The 15,302-nt window shown below is 55.1% G+C and overlaps 1 long non-coding RNA gene across 1 annotated transcript; it reads left to right on the top strand.

Moving 5' to 3' along the window:
• Positions 1-5,113: 5,113 nt before the first annotated feature.
• On the top strand, positions 5,114-7,046 carry LOC118354140 (uncharacterized). Its single transcript, XR_004814152.1, has 2 exons — positions 5,114-5,262; positions 6,818-7,046. It is a non-coding gene; the product is annotated as an uncharacterized LOC118354140 (long non-coding RNA).
• Positions 7,047-15,302: the final 8,256 nt, after the last annotated feature.

Below are 15,302 nucleotides of genomic sequence, written 5' to 3'. Positions count from 1 at the left end.
TATTTTCCTCTTCCCTTAGGAGCGGGACCCGTGATTAAAAATCCGAGGCGCTTACCATTTTCTTGTTTTCCCTCGGTATTAAATGGTGCGGCGTAAACCACGAGGAATTTTTCCGATGCTATCAGGAGGCAAAAGCTCTTGGTTCTTGCTCCGCCGCTGATTTGGAAATCCAACTTGGTCTCGGTATCTTCATCTATAAAATAGGATACCACGTCATCCTCCGTGTATGATCAGGGCACTTAAGATCAAAGATCAAAGCATCTTTGATCAACGGAAGGCATTATTATTCTAGGATAAAGCTCATCTTCGGTAGCAAGGGCTGTGTTTGATGTGACCCGACACTCAGAGGAGGGCCTCCCTCTCTATTTTGTTATTATACGTTTCTTGATTGAGCTGATAAACCAAACGCGTCTGCCCGGAGGTCTGGAGCCTGTCAAGCCGTCCGAGGCTCTGGCGTCCGTCAGCTCGTGGACGTCGTGGCTCGCACGCAGCAGAGGTGGTGTCTAGAGAGCATCTAGCGAGTGTCCTCATGGGACGGCAGGGGGAGAATGGTGGTCACTCACTGTCCCCACGCACAGATGGGGCCTTGGGAGGGATGGTCCTCTGCCCAAGGCCACCCACCCCTGGGGAGAGGGCCACCCTCTGTGAGTACCTCCCCACCTGCCACTTTGGGGCCTGCTTCCTCCCTCTGCATCACCGTATGTTCCAAGCCACATGGAAATCCCTCACTTCCCCTCCCACCCGGTGTCCTGCCTCAAGCAGCCCTGGGTCCCCTGCACTGGAGAGTGCTGATGGTGGACCCCAGGGCCGGGGAAGGGGGACAGCAGGGCCTGTGTTGCCAGAACCTAACCCAGCGTGATCCAGCCCCTTTCTTGCTCCGCAGCAGCCCCCGCAGAGCCCAGCGCTTTGGAAGGAGCAGGAGGGAGCCGGGAGGAGTCTGAGGCTGGGACACTGTCACTTGCTTGTGTCCCAGCACTGGGTCCCCGGGGCCTGTAAAAAGCAGGCACAGGAGAGAAGAATGCCTCACGTCAGCCCGTGGGGTGCCCCCCTCCCCAACCGAGTGTGAGGTTTACAGAGAAAGGCTGCCTGCTGGTAGAGGGGGACCCGGGTCTGCTGAGAATGGAGCGCCCGGAGCCCACGAGAACCCAGAGGCTGTGGCCCAGAGACCCAGCAGGCCGGCTGGAGGAAGCCTGGGGCCCTCCTGGTGTCACCTGCCCGAAGTCAGAGGTCAGCTGTCCCGCCCAGGACTGACTCCCTCACCTGCCCCACCCTGCAGCCAGGGACACGGGGTCTGCTGCCATGGTGAGTGGCTGCGGTCCTAGAGGTCCAGGGGATCCCCGGGGCAGAAGGGAGGGCAGGGAGGCAGCAGCCCTCCCCTAGGGTATGGGGGTTCCTGAGAGTGTCCCCCCAGGGAGGGAGTCCTCCCTCCCACTGCTCATGCAGCAGCCCTGCGTGTGCATGTGCACGTGCCTGTGTCGGGCCCAGGTGTGTGGGGGGTGGCCCAGGCCTCAGCACCCCCAGCCAGCCCGGGCTTCCCCAGGAGCAGCAGCTCACTCAGCCCTCCCTTCGCTAGGGGCCAAGTATGGGTGAGAAACCAGTCAGACAGGTTTGGGGGCCTCCTCTGGCTTCCCTGACTTGCGGGAACCTGCTCTCCCTCCTGTCCCTCCCACTCGGCCAGTCCTTGGAGTTGGCACCTCCGCCAGCCCGCCTGGAACCTCGTGTGCCCGCGTGAGGCCATCCACACACAGAGCTTCCAGAACTGGCTCCCGCCCCCCATCAGGCCGTCAGGCGTCTCGAGAGCAGTGGGCGGTGGAAGTGCTGAGCCTCTGTGCTGCCCTCACAGATGGCGGGGCCCCCAGGGTCCCTGCTGAGCCCCTAACCTAAACCCAAGCCACATCCCCAGGAGTGCTCGGGCCCTGGAACCCGGCAGCCACGTGGGGTGTCGCCCTGGCCTCACGGGTCACAGATGCTGTAGCCCAAGGCAGGTGACCTCACTGCAGACAGGATGCCGTCCCCGCCTAAGAGGGTTGACCCCGGTGCAGCTGCAGGACGAGGAGCATCTGCTCGGGACGGGCTCAGGCATGCAGTCACCAGGAGCCTTTAGGGCCACCCTGCCCCGTCACCCGAGCGCCAGCGCTGTGGGGGACCTCGGGTGGCCCCTGGCTGCGAGCATCTTCTTGCAGGTCGCAGGACAGACATCCTAGAAGCAGACCAGGGGGGCTGCGCCCCGTTCCCAGAAAGTCCCAGGCCTGGGCAAACACCTGGTCTCACTGCTGTGAGGGTCAGTGTCTGTCGCCTTCACCGCTTCCACCCCTCTCACCCACGATGGAGCAGGTGCTCCCAGGGGCGCCGAGTCAATCTGGTAGGTGACCATCATCCTACAGGAAGCAGTCACACGTTGAAGGCTCAGAAGTCAGAGGTCATCTTTCCATTTTATTCTTATTTTTTTTAAGGATTTGTGGACTTGAGAGAGAGAGAGAGAGAGAGCAGGAGGGAGGGGCAGGGAGAGGGAGAGAGAATCCAAGCAGACTCTGCACTGAGCACAGAGGCCAACTCGGGGCTCGATCCCACGGCCCCGGGATCATGACCTGAGCTGAAATCAAGTCAGACACTGAACTGACTGAGCCCCCTGGGCGCCCCGCATCTTTCCATTTTGGATGGTTGTGCAAGCCACGCCAGGATTCTCAGGCTACCAGCAGGTCACCTGGACAAGGGCAGAGGCCCTGCTGCCATGAGGCTCGTGTTCAAAGAGCAGGCCTTGCGGGTGACCCTATGCCCCCAGCGCTGCCTGCTGGCACCGTCGGTGCCCGTGGTCTGCCTAGACTTGCCGGGCGGTGGGCAAGGGCCATCCTTCCCACCCTGTGACACCCCTGGGAGCTCGGCAGGACACACGCCGCCCTCCTCGCACCGTCCCCACACACGCACGCGGCCCCGGCAACGAGGGCCCTCTAGCTCTCCAGTGCTTTCCACGCGAGATGCTTTTCCGGGGACAGAGAGGTGGCCCTTCAGGCACCAAGCACGTTAATTTTGGCCATCTGTGGTGGGGACCTTCCAAGGGGGTTCCCTACTCTACTCCCCGTCACTCTGGGCAAGCGGGGCGGGCTGTGGCCCCAAGAAATGGCCTCGTGGGTCCCGTCACAGTGGGGACAGGACAGGTGCACACACCGAGCCCTGGAGGGTCCAGTTGCTGCACCTTCTCGGGCCGACCAGCCCCAGCTCCTGTCTGCACACAACCGTGCACCTGCCACGGCTCCCGGCCTCGTTTCACAGCGGTTTAGACACAACAAGGTGGAACCGAAGTTGTCAGGGAAGAAAAAAGTCGATCAAACGTGTAAATCAGCAAGCTTAATTTAAAAACAGTAATAAATCGGGGCTCCCGGGTGGCTCTGCGGGTTGAGGGTCTGATTCTTGGTTTCAGCTCAGGTCGTGATGTCGGGGTCGTGAGGTTGAGCCCCCGGTCAGGCTCTGAGCTCATCAGGGAGTCTGCTAGGGCTTCTCTCTCTCCCTCACTAGTGTGCATGCTCACTCTCTAAAAAAAAAAAAAAAAAAAAAAAAAAAAAAAAAAATTTATTTACTTATTTTTAAAGATTTTTATTTATTTGAGAGACAACATGGCAGAGAGAGAGAGAGTGTGTGAGCATGGGCGGGGGTGGGAGAGGGAGAAGCAGACTCCCCAGTGAGCAGGAGCCCGACTCGGGGCTCGATCCCAGGACCCCAAGGTCATGACCTGAGCGGAAGGCAGATGCTTCACCGACTGAACAACCCAGGGGCTTTCAAAAAATTTTTAAATGTTAATTAAAAAAAACAATAATAAATCAATCAGTCTGAGGGCGGTGCCGGGTGCATCTAATTTATCTCTGGATTCCGGAAGAGACCCTAACGCATCGCATGAGGCTGCTGTTCCCTGCACCCTGGCTCAGACACACCTGCTGCAGCTCCCTCCCCTGACCCCTGCTCCAGGGCTGCCGCTGGTTCCATCCACCTGGCAAGAAATGAGGGAGGGAGGGGCCCCTGGGTGGCTCAGCAGTGGAGCGCCTGCCTTCAACTCAGGGAGTGATCTCGGAGTCCTGGGATCGAGTCCCACATCAGGCTCCCTGCAAGGAGCCTGCTTCTCCCTCGCCTGTGTCTCTGCCTCTCTCTCTGTGTCTCTCATGAAGAAATAAATAAAATCTTAAAGAAGGAAAGAAATGAGGGAGGGAGCAGCCCCAGGTCATCCTGCAGATGGAGGAGTGCCGGGTGCACCCACGCGTCCCAGTGCATCCCATATGTCCCAGTGTGTCCCAGCTCATCCCAGTGCGTCCCAGTGCATTGCTCAGAAAGAGCCAGTTAGGCTGCGGAGCTCCCAGAGCGCCAGCCGCGGGGCCCTCCCTACCCGCTGGGGTTCCCTTGGAGAGCTCCCAACAGCTCTTCGCCATCCCGCCCCAAGTCCCCTTTTCCATCTGCCCGGAGGAGAGCCAGGCAGGAGGCTAACAGGGTCTCCGTCCAAACATGCCCGCCCCACTGTGGACATGACCACACTAACTGGGTCACGATGTCCTATGTTGGTGAGTAGAACATTCCAGAGCGTGGATGATAGCCTCCCCCCCACCGCAGGACTGGTAATACCTGACGCATGCCCTTCTCTTGCTCTCTACATTGGCTTGAACGCACGCACATCCGCACGAAGGACTGGAACGACATGACCGCCCACATTTTACCTTGTAGGGTAAGGACAGTTCAAGACAGGACCACCTTTCCTTTTACCCTTAAGAACCTTAAGGACCTTCTCCGTTAAAAAACAGTTGGCAAGTTTATATAAACTCCTTTCTCAATGGGTAGGTGAACGCTCCATCACAGTCGGTCAGGCACCAGACCAGGGGCTGACTTTGGGGATCCCCGAGGTGGGGGTGCAGGCATAGCACAGGGTAGAAGCGGGAAGCAGGGGGGCACAGCTGCTAGAGCTTGGGGGGCAATCTGGGGGGGCCAGTGGGGTGTCAGGATGTGAGGGGGGAAGAGCAGGGTCTCTGGGTCCCTGGAGAGACAAGTGGTAACAGGAGGGAGAAGAAGAGGGGAGCCCCAAAGCAGAGAAGTTGCCAGAAACTAATTACGATTCTTCACCATTTTGCCAGAAGTCCCAGGACACAAATAATCCACCTGTTACACGAGGACATAACCAGTGCCCTGTCCTGGTCATGCTAAATGCTGTGACACGCGGACTCAGACAGCCATCAGGAAGTTTAGATCTGACTCGACGTGCCAGTGGATGGAGGCCCAAAGTCAGAGGTGAAACAGCAGAAATACAGTAAAATGATTCTGGAAATGCGAAGTCATGAAAGACTACGCTAAAAAATAAGAGGGACTCTGTTAAAAATAAGCTGTCTTGTGAGTGGTAAAAAGTGACTGTCCATAAAGAAAAGTTGGTGCCTTTTGTGTTGGCATGAATACTCCTAGCGGTCAGGGCTCAGAAGGAGAGATGAAATATCTCATTTAGAGCCTGGGTCGTGCCGAGAACGCAAACAGCTTCTCTGGGATTTCGTGGCAAAGACGACCAAGAGTTTATACTCACAGCCTTCCCTAAAAGTAATATGAATGTCATAAACCCCATTATTTCTCCCAGGAAATGTGGCCAGCTGGAGGCTTCCAAGAATACACTTACAACTTCCCTTGCTAGAAGGGAAGGAGGAGATGGACTTTCTCCACCATTTTCCAGAATTCCAGCTTGAGGCGAGGCCCTGACCCGTCGCTGGGGATCAGGAGGTGGTGTAGAAGTAGGGACATCATCACATGGCTCTCCTGTGGACTTCCTTTATATTCATGGAATAAAATCCTACATTGTGTAAGCTAAAAAAAAAAAAAAAAAAAAAAAAGACAAGAGAAAGAAAAAGAAAAAGTGACAGGTCTTGGAGGAAATGATCGAGAGACCAGTCATTTAATATATCAATGAAGAGCCCTTAATTTTTTTTTTTAAGAAACCATAATTAAATAGAAAAAAACAGGCCAAGGATACGAAGCCAGCTCACAGAAGAGCAAATCCAAATGGCCAACAAACATATGGAAAGACTCTGCCATTTGGCAGGAGATGGAGACGTACAAACTAGAGTAATAATAATAACAAGGTATCATTTTATCCCCAGTCTGGCTGGCAAAAATTCGTTGAAATCGCTATTGCCAGAGAGAGAGGACACCAAGAAATGGGTATCGCTCCAGGTTGCTCGGCAAGAGGTCAGCTGGGGCAGCAACAGGTCATGCAGTAAAACCCGGAGTAGGATTATATGAGCACGATCACAAATCTGGGCCGTGAGCAGGGCGGGGAGCGCAGGGAAAGAAGTACAAAGAGAAGGAAAAGATGAAAAACATGCATGATATGGTCCGTGTGCGCACATGAGCACGGGTGTACGTGTGCAAGACAACTTATCTTTAAAGGACCTTTATATCTGCTGCTATTTCTGTGATGACTCATTTTCCTTTTTTTTTAAATTTTCTAATTCTTTCATTTTTCTTAGTTGTAAGACTTATATAAAAAAGACATTTCCTATTAACTATTTGGTTATCTTGAGGCAGTTTGTAGAGGAAAAACAGGATAAATACTTTGATTTTTTTTTCAGCTTATTTATCAGTTTTTGGAAAAATAGGTTGTTCTCTTAGCATCCCCTGAAGGTGACCAGTGAGAGTTGTTTTGTTTTCTGAGTGTCATTATAAATTCATGGATTTAAGTGCTTTGGGTGTGTTCTAATCCATTGCAGTTATTATCATAATTGCTGCTGAACTTGTCCCAACTTTGGCTAGTGGAAAATCTTTTAGGTTGACTCTTTCTTTTTTTTTTTTTTTTTTTTTTTAGGTTGACTCTTTCATCATCATTATGAACAAGCTTTATTAAAGATTATGAATTCAGTTTCCAAGGGAGTTATAAATGGTTTTCTACAGAGAGATTATTTACTTGGTTTGTTGTTTTCACAGATAATATGTGTTTTGACCCATTGGGGTTATGTAGCTCATGTATTAAAATTGGAAGTTTATTCTGTTGTTCTTAACATCTGTGACCTGCAATGTTTGATTTGATCTCTGAACTATTTGTCTTCACTCTCTTTTTTTTTTGTATATTTTTTATTGGAGTTCGATTTGCCAATATATAGCATAACACCCAGTGCTCATCCCATCAAGTGCCCATCACCCAGTCACCCCATTCCTCCACCCACCTCCCTTCCACTACCCCTTGTTTGTGTTTTTCACAAATCCAAGGCTTCGCAGGGCTTTCATTTTTAAGAAAAAAGGGAATCAAGAGAGGCACGCTTGGTGGAATCGATTCACCATCCTGGGTTTCCAGAGAGCCGGAGGGGGAGGCCTGGTCCCCCGGCGGTGGCCCCCAGGCGCGAGTGAGGCCTCCCTGCCACTGGGAAGGGTCCGCAGGCCCAGCGGCTTCTGGTCCTTGGGGCTTCCGGCCCAAGGGGGTTTCAGAGGGGTTCTTTCTCTCCGGCCTTTTGTTTTTTTTAAGATTTTTATTTATTTATTTGAGTGAGAGAGAGAGCACCAATGGGGTAAGGGGCAGGGGGGAGAGGCAGGCTCCCCGCTGAGCTGGGAGGCTCACTGAGGCAGGGCTGGATCCCAGGGCTCTGAGGTCATGACCTGAGCCCAAGGCAGACCCTCAACTGATGGAGACCCCGGGCACTCCCTCTTTCCTTTTAGATCCACCTGAGGGACTGTCTTGTTGGCTCCTCAAACTTGCCCAGGACGTGAGCAGGTCTTGATTTTTGTTATGTTTTCTCAAGCTGCACGTTTGGTATCTTTTGAGTGTCACCTGGGAAGCAGGTAGCAAGTCGGGCAAGGTGACTCTGTTAGATCATCACGTTCAGGGAGACTCTCGGCTGTTCAGGGAGCCAAGTGTAGAACACGTGGAACGGAACCTCCGTAGGGCACATTCCCTGACACCAGGGGTCCCCGCTCTGGGCCTAAGGAGGTGGCGAGGACATGCTTCCACGAGATGCGGCCCATGGGCCTGTTGGCGCCTGACGGGGTGTATCTGAGGCTCGGCTGGTACTAGGTGGTGTGGCTGAGCCACCGACTCAACTCCGGGGAAGGGGGGGCCTTTCCATAATGCCCAGGTTAGCAACGGTGGGACAATGGGCACAGCAGGGCTCCTCCGATCCCCCTGGAGTCCCCAGGAGCGGGCCTGAGGCCTGTGGCCGGCGCGCCCCCAGGGCCACTCCTGCTGCCCCCAGGCCAACCCCGCGAAGGAACTTTCTAGTCTCAGGTCCTGGACGGCCCCTGACCCCAGAGGGAGGGAATGGAGCGGCCCAGGAGGGCCCGGGGCAGGGGCCGTGTGAGGGCGCCCAGGCAGGGTGCGCGGGGCCCCGAGGGACCAGCCTGGGAGAGGAGGCCTCGCAGGACGAGGGGCTCAGCGGCTGCCCTGCCCATCAGGCTGCGGAGAAGCCACTGCTCAGGAGTGAATGGGGCCGTCCCGGGGTGATCCCCCCGCGTCCTCTCTAGACCGCCCAGCCTCCCCTGGATCCCAGGGGCCCCGGGCCAGCCGACCACCGGTAGGGGGTGACCCAGCGTCTTCGTGTTCACCACCCCCCGCCTGGGCTGACCCGGAGGCTCCTTTTGACCCAGATGCTGCAAAGGAAGACGCTGGCGGTCCTTGCACCTGCCCGGGGGGCCGGGGAGAGAGGGACCTGCGGCCGAGTGGCGGGGCAGGCTCGGGGTTCCTGGGGGCTCTGACAGCGGATGTGGGGGGCTCCACAGAGCCCAGAGCCAGGGAGAAGGGCCGCCCGCCCCGCCTGACAGGCTCCTTGCCCAACCTGGGCAGGACCAGGTGACACACCGCGGGGCGGCTCCTCATGACCCCGCCCGGAAAGGCTCAGTCATCCCCAAGGAGCCCGTCCCCTTGTGCCAGCTTCAGCGCGGGGGGGGGAGGGGGGCCTCGGCACAGACGCCCCATGCCCCAGCTCCGGCTGTTCCCAGAGCCCCTGCTGCCCGCGGAGAGGTGCCCCAGCAGGGATTGCTCAGTGCTGCCTCCCCGGGGGGCTGTGCCCACCCCAGGGACCCCAGGCTGTGTTCACTCCTTCCTCCCTCCCTGGGGGGGGGTGCGGTGCCCACCCCCACAGACCCCAGGCCTGGGTCAGTGCAGGCCCTGAGCTCACACTCCCCCTGGGGGAGCCCTGGACCTGAGGTCACCTGGCCCCGAGTTCCCACCACCTTGGGTGTGGGGATATCAGACCTTCTGGGTCAGGGCCCCTCACGCCCACTGCTCTGCCTGGCCCCTCCACATGGGCTCACCTGCCCGGGCTGCACCCACGCGCCTGCCCCCCGCGTCGCCTCCACGAGCCTGCATCCACCTTCGTCCGCCCTCAGCTTCCTGCTCCCCAGCCTTCCGGGGCACGCTGCCCCCCTCCTGCCTGACCCCCTCCGTCCCTGGGTAACCTGGCCTGTGGCCTCGCCCATCTCTTTTCTGGGGCTTTTTCATGTTTTTCTCCTACTTTTCCTCCGGGTTCTTCATCTGTGTGTCTTTTTGAGGTCCACGCTCCCCATTCACATATGGAACAATGATTTGTTTTTTAAAGATCTCCAGTCTTTACCTTGAAGAAAATTTAAGAATTTTCTTCACATTTTTTTAGCTTATCTGACTACTTTCCGGCATCTTGAAAAGAGAACAGAAGGGCACCTGGGGGGCTCAGTGGTTGAGCGTCTGCCTTCAGCCCAGGTCATGACCCCAGGGTCCTGGGATCGAGTCCCGCACCGGGCTCCCCGCAGGGAGCCTGCTTCTCCCTCTGCCTGTGTCTCTGCCTCTCTCCCTGTGTCTCTCATGAAGAAATAAATAAAATCTTTAAAAAAGAGAGAGAGAAGAGGGGAGCAGAGCTTCCTCTCCACCTGTGCCCGCCCACGCAGGCCGTGCTCTGCAGCCTGATCCCCACGCGGCCGACAGCACCTGCCTAGCTCTCTCTTCCTGCTCCCTGTGCCGCCGCTGATGCTGGGCCATCTCGCTTCCCTGAGTGTATTCCAAACTGTTACCACGCACACTGAAACAATCTTCTTTTAGAACCAAAGTGTTGCACACTAGTGCTAAATATTTGGGTTCATGGTCATGTGGTACATTTGTTTCCTCGAGCTGCACAGCTTTTCCCCCTACGATGCATTTGAAATTCCTTCCTCTGGGTCTACTAGACGGACAGACATATGGATAATAGATAGTAGATAAGAGAAGACTGATCGATAACGGGTGAGAGAGGGGGGCCATAGTTCTGCAGCTCCCCAGGTCAGCGTGGCAAGGAGTTGGGGCACCGATGAGCGGAGCAGCGGGGGCACACACCAAGAGCCCCACCCAGCCCTCCGCGCATCCTGCACCTGCCGCCTCCTTCCCTGTAGGGAAGCAGCACCCACCCAGCGCCCAGCCTCACAGGGGCCTCCGCCCTGGCAGGTCTAGGGGTCAGGTGCTGCCGAAACCCCGACTCCTCGGGAGGCCAAAGATGCTGTCCCCACACCTGCCCACCGAGACACGCCTGGCTCCGCGCAGACAGAGGAGGTCAGGGGAAGTTGGGGGGTACAATGTCAGGCCCCCCGGGGCGGACCCGATGCTGGGCCCACCCCCACCCCCCAAGTCAGGCCTGCAGCAGGTGCCTCCTTCTCGAGCCCGCCCCGAGCTCACCTGTGACTTGCCCTCCAGCACCCCGCGGAGGAAAATCTCAGAACTGAGCACCGCCCCATCCATTCCCCCCTTTGCCCCGGACTCCTGGTGGGGCTCCCGGAGGCAACTCCACACCGCACACCCGGCCCCTTTCTCCTCCTGGGGCCATCCCTTCTCCGCGTCCCCAAATTTGGCCTTGTCCACGTGCAATGCTTGCTCCTGGGTGAGGTGCACTGGGGGCCCCTGTACTGCTTCAAAGGAGCTCGGGGTGGCCTGTCCTCCGGGCTCAAACCCAGAAACGCCGACGCCGGGTTGGACGCCGGGTTGGACGCGGGGGGCGCTCCGGGTCAGCTGGGCCCTGGAGAGCCTTGGCTGGCTCCGAGACACTGCGCCCCAGGTCACCAGCCCTCCTGCCCCGTCCCCCCCACCACACAGCCCCACTCCTGGGACCAAGCCTTCCAGCACCTTCTGTCTCCCAGGTTCCACCCCCGCCAGCTGACCTTGGCCAAAGGCCTCATCGCCCGTGCAGCAGGTGTTTCTTGAACGCCGGCTCCATGCTGGGGGCTCTGCGGGACCTGGAGAGTCTCCCGTGAACGAGACGCCCTCCCTGCCTCCCAGGGACTCAGAGGAGAGATTCCCTCGGCGGTGGTGACGCCCCTCAGCCCGGTCCCCAGAGCCCAGAAAGCCAGGACACCCTCCCGCTGGCGCGGTTTTGTGGCTCCATCCCAAGGTGCCGAGTCCGGGGTAATCACCCGAGGCTGGTGGGTGACCACGTCCTTGTCTGGGGAAGAAGGGGGTTTAGGCGGGAGGCGTCTTTCGGAAATCCTGAGCCGCGGAGGCCGGTTTTGCAAGGACATCTTCCTCAGATGCTCAGTGACCATCGGCTCCTATGGAGCCCTCGGCGTCACACGGGCTGACCCCTGTGCCACCCTGCAGATGACGACCCCGGGCCAGCAGAGCCGCAACCGGGCCCCGCGCGGGAAGGACAGGCACCCGGGCCTCCGCATCCCCCTCTCGGTCACCGGCCTCTCGGGAGGGACCCCTGCCGACGCCCAGCGAGTTGAGAGCCACCGAGTGAGCAGCCTGCAAAGAGACGTCCGCACTTGGCTGAACCCCTTCGCCCCTCTCAAATCGCTTACGGGTACGGAGCCCGCGCCCCAGACGCTCCTGCCTTCCCCACCCCGCCGGTGCTCCCGGCAGGTGGGGGGGCTCACCTGGCGCTCACCTGAGCCCCATGCCCACACGAGCACACACTTGCACACACACAAGCACATGCACGCACACGTGCTTTCTGCATCCAGGGAAAATGTTTTCATCACAATTATAAACTTCAAAGGCCTGGAACTTGGAACAAACGCTCTTCCGGCCTCTTCAAGAGCTCTGAACCCTCCGGGAAGACCAGCTCGTTCTCTGGAAGGTAAGTCCCGCACCCTGTTCTCGTGGGGACTGGGGGTCACCCGCCTGGCCACCCAAGTGTAGCCTGCCGGCGAGCATTGCTCCAGCCCCTCAGCAACGTCACCTCCTTTAATGTTTTCTGTTGGTTGATTTCATTTCAAAACATCAAATATTTTTTTAGACTTTAGTTTTTATTAATTAATTTAATTTTATTAATTTTAATTTTAGATTTTTTTTAATTTAAAAATTTTAAAATAAAATTAAAAAATTTTTTAATTTAAAATTTTTTTAAAGTTTTATATAAAAAAATGCAACGGGGGTGCCTGAGTTGCTCAGCTCAGACTGCTTCTCCCTCTGCCCATGTCTCTGCCTCTGTCTCTCATGAATAAATAAACAAATCCTTAAAAAAATAAAATAAGTTAAAAATGTAAACACCATATCCAATATCAGATTTCAAAGGCCAGCGGGTGGTACAGAGAGGCCCTTCCAGACCCCTGCCCTGCCTCTCCACCCTGCCCTCCCCTAAGGCTTCTCCAGGACTCTGTCGCCTGCCCAGATGGTCACGGGAGACACCAGGGATCACAGTGAGTTACCTGGGCTAAGTCACCAGCAGGTGTCAGAAAAAAAAAAAAAAATCACCCTTATCCCTGGAAAACAGGAAGTCTGAGAAGAGATTTGAATTTGTTTATCTGCTTTTATTGTGGGATTTAGTACTAATTTGCTTTCGTTTGGGGTGATCATTTAATCTTGACTTAATCCAAGGGACTGTCAATAATTAAATAGAGGTCACTTCGTGTCCTGCGTCCTCCTGCCTCTTGTGTACGTGCGCTGATTGAGGTGCTCTAAGTCACTGGAGGCAGAGGCTTCAGTCGTCGAGCTGCTAAGGAGCTTGGAGATACCCAACAGGGGGCCTTGGCACGGGGTGGAGAACCCCCCTGAAGGCTGCCCCCAGATCTGCTGCCGGTAAAAGCAGGGGAAGCTGACGTGAGGACACACTGACCCGAGAAGATCCAAGAAACTTCTCAGAACAGCCCAATTTTTTGCTTCCTGTGCCTCGGTGGACTTCATTCTGCAGGTGAGGCCTCCGATCATAAAAGTGAACCACTCCTTTCCCTTTATGACCTAGCAAGAGGCAACAGGCGCTGCCCTGCCAGCTCGGGAAAAGGTGCTCTCACACCCTCTACCAGCCTCCTAAACCATGAGGTCACTCGGTTACTCAATCAGATTTCAGTCAAACGACTCCCAGGTGTGATCAGAACAACGATCTCCTCCCTCAGCTCAAACTCCAGTCTTAGCCTACCTAACCCAGGACGGCTGTGGAGGGCTCTGGATGACTCACACGAGAGTGACCAAGAGTCATTCCAAGAGCTGGGTCATGCACTGAGTCTGGAAGCCACCCAGTTTGTTGTATTTTGTTGTAGTGACCTGAACACACCAGGACAAGGTGTTTCTAATTCATCCTGGGGGCTGGTTGTTGAGCAACTGTTAGGCCTGGGGAGTGGCTTAAGAGAGAGGCGTGGAGGGGGGAGAAGTTCTCATGGCCCTTCTTGCAGGGCACACGCATGGCACCGGCTGACCGCACTGGGGAATCCCGGTGGGCTTCTCCAGAGCCCCCTGCGGCAGAGGCACCGCCCCGAGGGTGCTCCATGAACCCTTTAACAAAACCTACTCTGCCACCAATTCACACAGACCAGCGATACCTCGGGTCCCCTACTCTTCAAAGGCAGTAGCCGCAGTAGGCAGTCCCTTTGACGGGCGTCTTCATGAAGGCCGGGGGGTTGATCGGGGTCCTCATGAATACGGATTCTGTAAGGCCAACCCTGCCCCGGCCAGGATCCCAGCGTCCTCGGCACCTCTCACCTCCAGCCCAGGGAGCTCTGCTCTTGGTTCAGACTTGGTTCTCCATGCTCCACCGTCGTCATCCTCCAAGTGTATTCCAAGGACCCCTGTGGGGGAAGGGTGGCCCCAGTGCCCTTCAGAGAGCCTGGGAGGTCGGAATGATTCTCCTAATAATACATTATTTGCCTTTTTTTTTTTTTCCTGTGCTGACATCTTGCTCTGAGGCCAAAGCAATGTTGGGTGCAATCACAGCCCCTTAGCGTGAATCAAGGCTCCTGCACGAACAGTCATGATATTCTTCATGGCATCTCAATTGTTTAAAAAAAAAAAAAAAAAAAAGCCAGTTTCACTTAAGAATATTCTTGGAGTGGTGAATTTTATTCAATTTCCCCCCTTGCACGTGCATCTTTAATACACTACTGAATGTGGAGATATAGTGGCTGCCATCAGAAAAGCGCCCGTGCGAACACCCTAAGTAACAGGGACCGCCTTTTGGACGGAATGCCACTTTTACTGGAAAGAACAGCTGATGTGACAAGTATGGTCGCTCAGACTGCGTATTTGGCAGACGCTTTTTCAAAATTGGATGAAGTGAGCCTGTCGCTTCAAGAAAAACAACTGACCCTATTTGTTGTCGATGATGACATTGGAGTTTTCATTTTTTTTTTTTTTTTTTTTTTTTTTTTTTTTTTATTTATGATAGTCATACAGAGAGAGAGAGAGAGAGGCAGAGACACAGGCAGAGGGAGAAGCAGGCTCCATGCACGGGGAGCCTGATGTGGGATTCGATCCCGGGTCTCCAGGATCGCGCCCTGGGCCAAAGGCAGGCGCCAAACCGCTGCGCCACCCAGGGATCCCGACATTGGAGTTTTCAAATGAAAATTATAAATTTTTGGAAATTTCACATGTGCTTGAGACTTTCTGATACTTTTCTAATAGGATTGGTGGTGACATTAATGAATGTGATTTTTTTTAAATTATATGTGCAATGGCTCAACCTGTAGATCTGCAGAACTCGGTGAACCAATATCATCCAAATGACCAACCACAGCGTGACAAAATCACAAAGCACAAGACGACCAACGGATTTTAATGTGACAGTACGAATAGATTCGTTGGCGTGGTTTTAGATTCCACACTACGGGTAATGTTTGAGGAACCACCACTTATCAAATTTTGATACCGTACCAAAGAAGACTATCCACCAATATCCAGAGGAGTCACTTACATGTTCTTTCTTTTTCCAACTGCGAATCTGTGTGAAGCTGGGTTAACCCATGTTTCAAATCAAAGCACCTTCCCACAAATCCAGTGCGGCAGGGGCAGACATGCTTCTACAAGATCGGACGTATAAAAAGACTTGCAAAATTATTTTTATTAGGTGCCCCTCATCTCCTTTTTTTTTTTTTTTTTTAGTTTTAGAAATGTAATTATTTTCCGGAAAACAATATTTGCATATAATGAGTTTTTC

This window comes from Canis lupus, chromosome 2 (genome assembly GCF_003254725.2).
Source record: "Canis lupus dingo isolate Sandy chromosome 2, ASM325472v2, whole genome shotgun sequence".
Lineage (NCBI taxonomy): Eukaryota > Metazoa > Chordata > Mammalia > Carnivora > Canidae > Canis > Canis lupus.
Note: the sequence above shows the minus strand (reverse complement) of the source record. Positions and strands in the feature narration are given on the sequence as shown.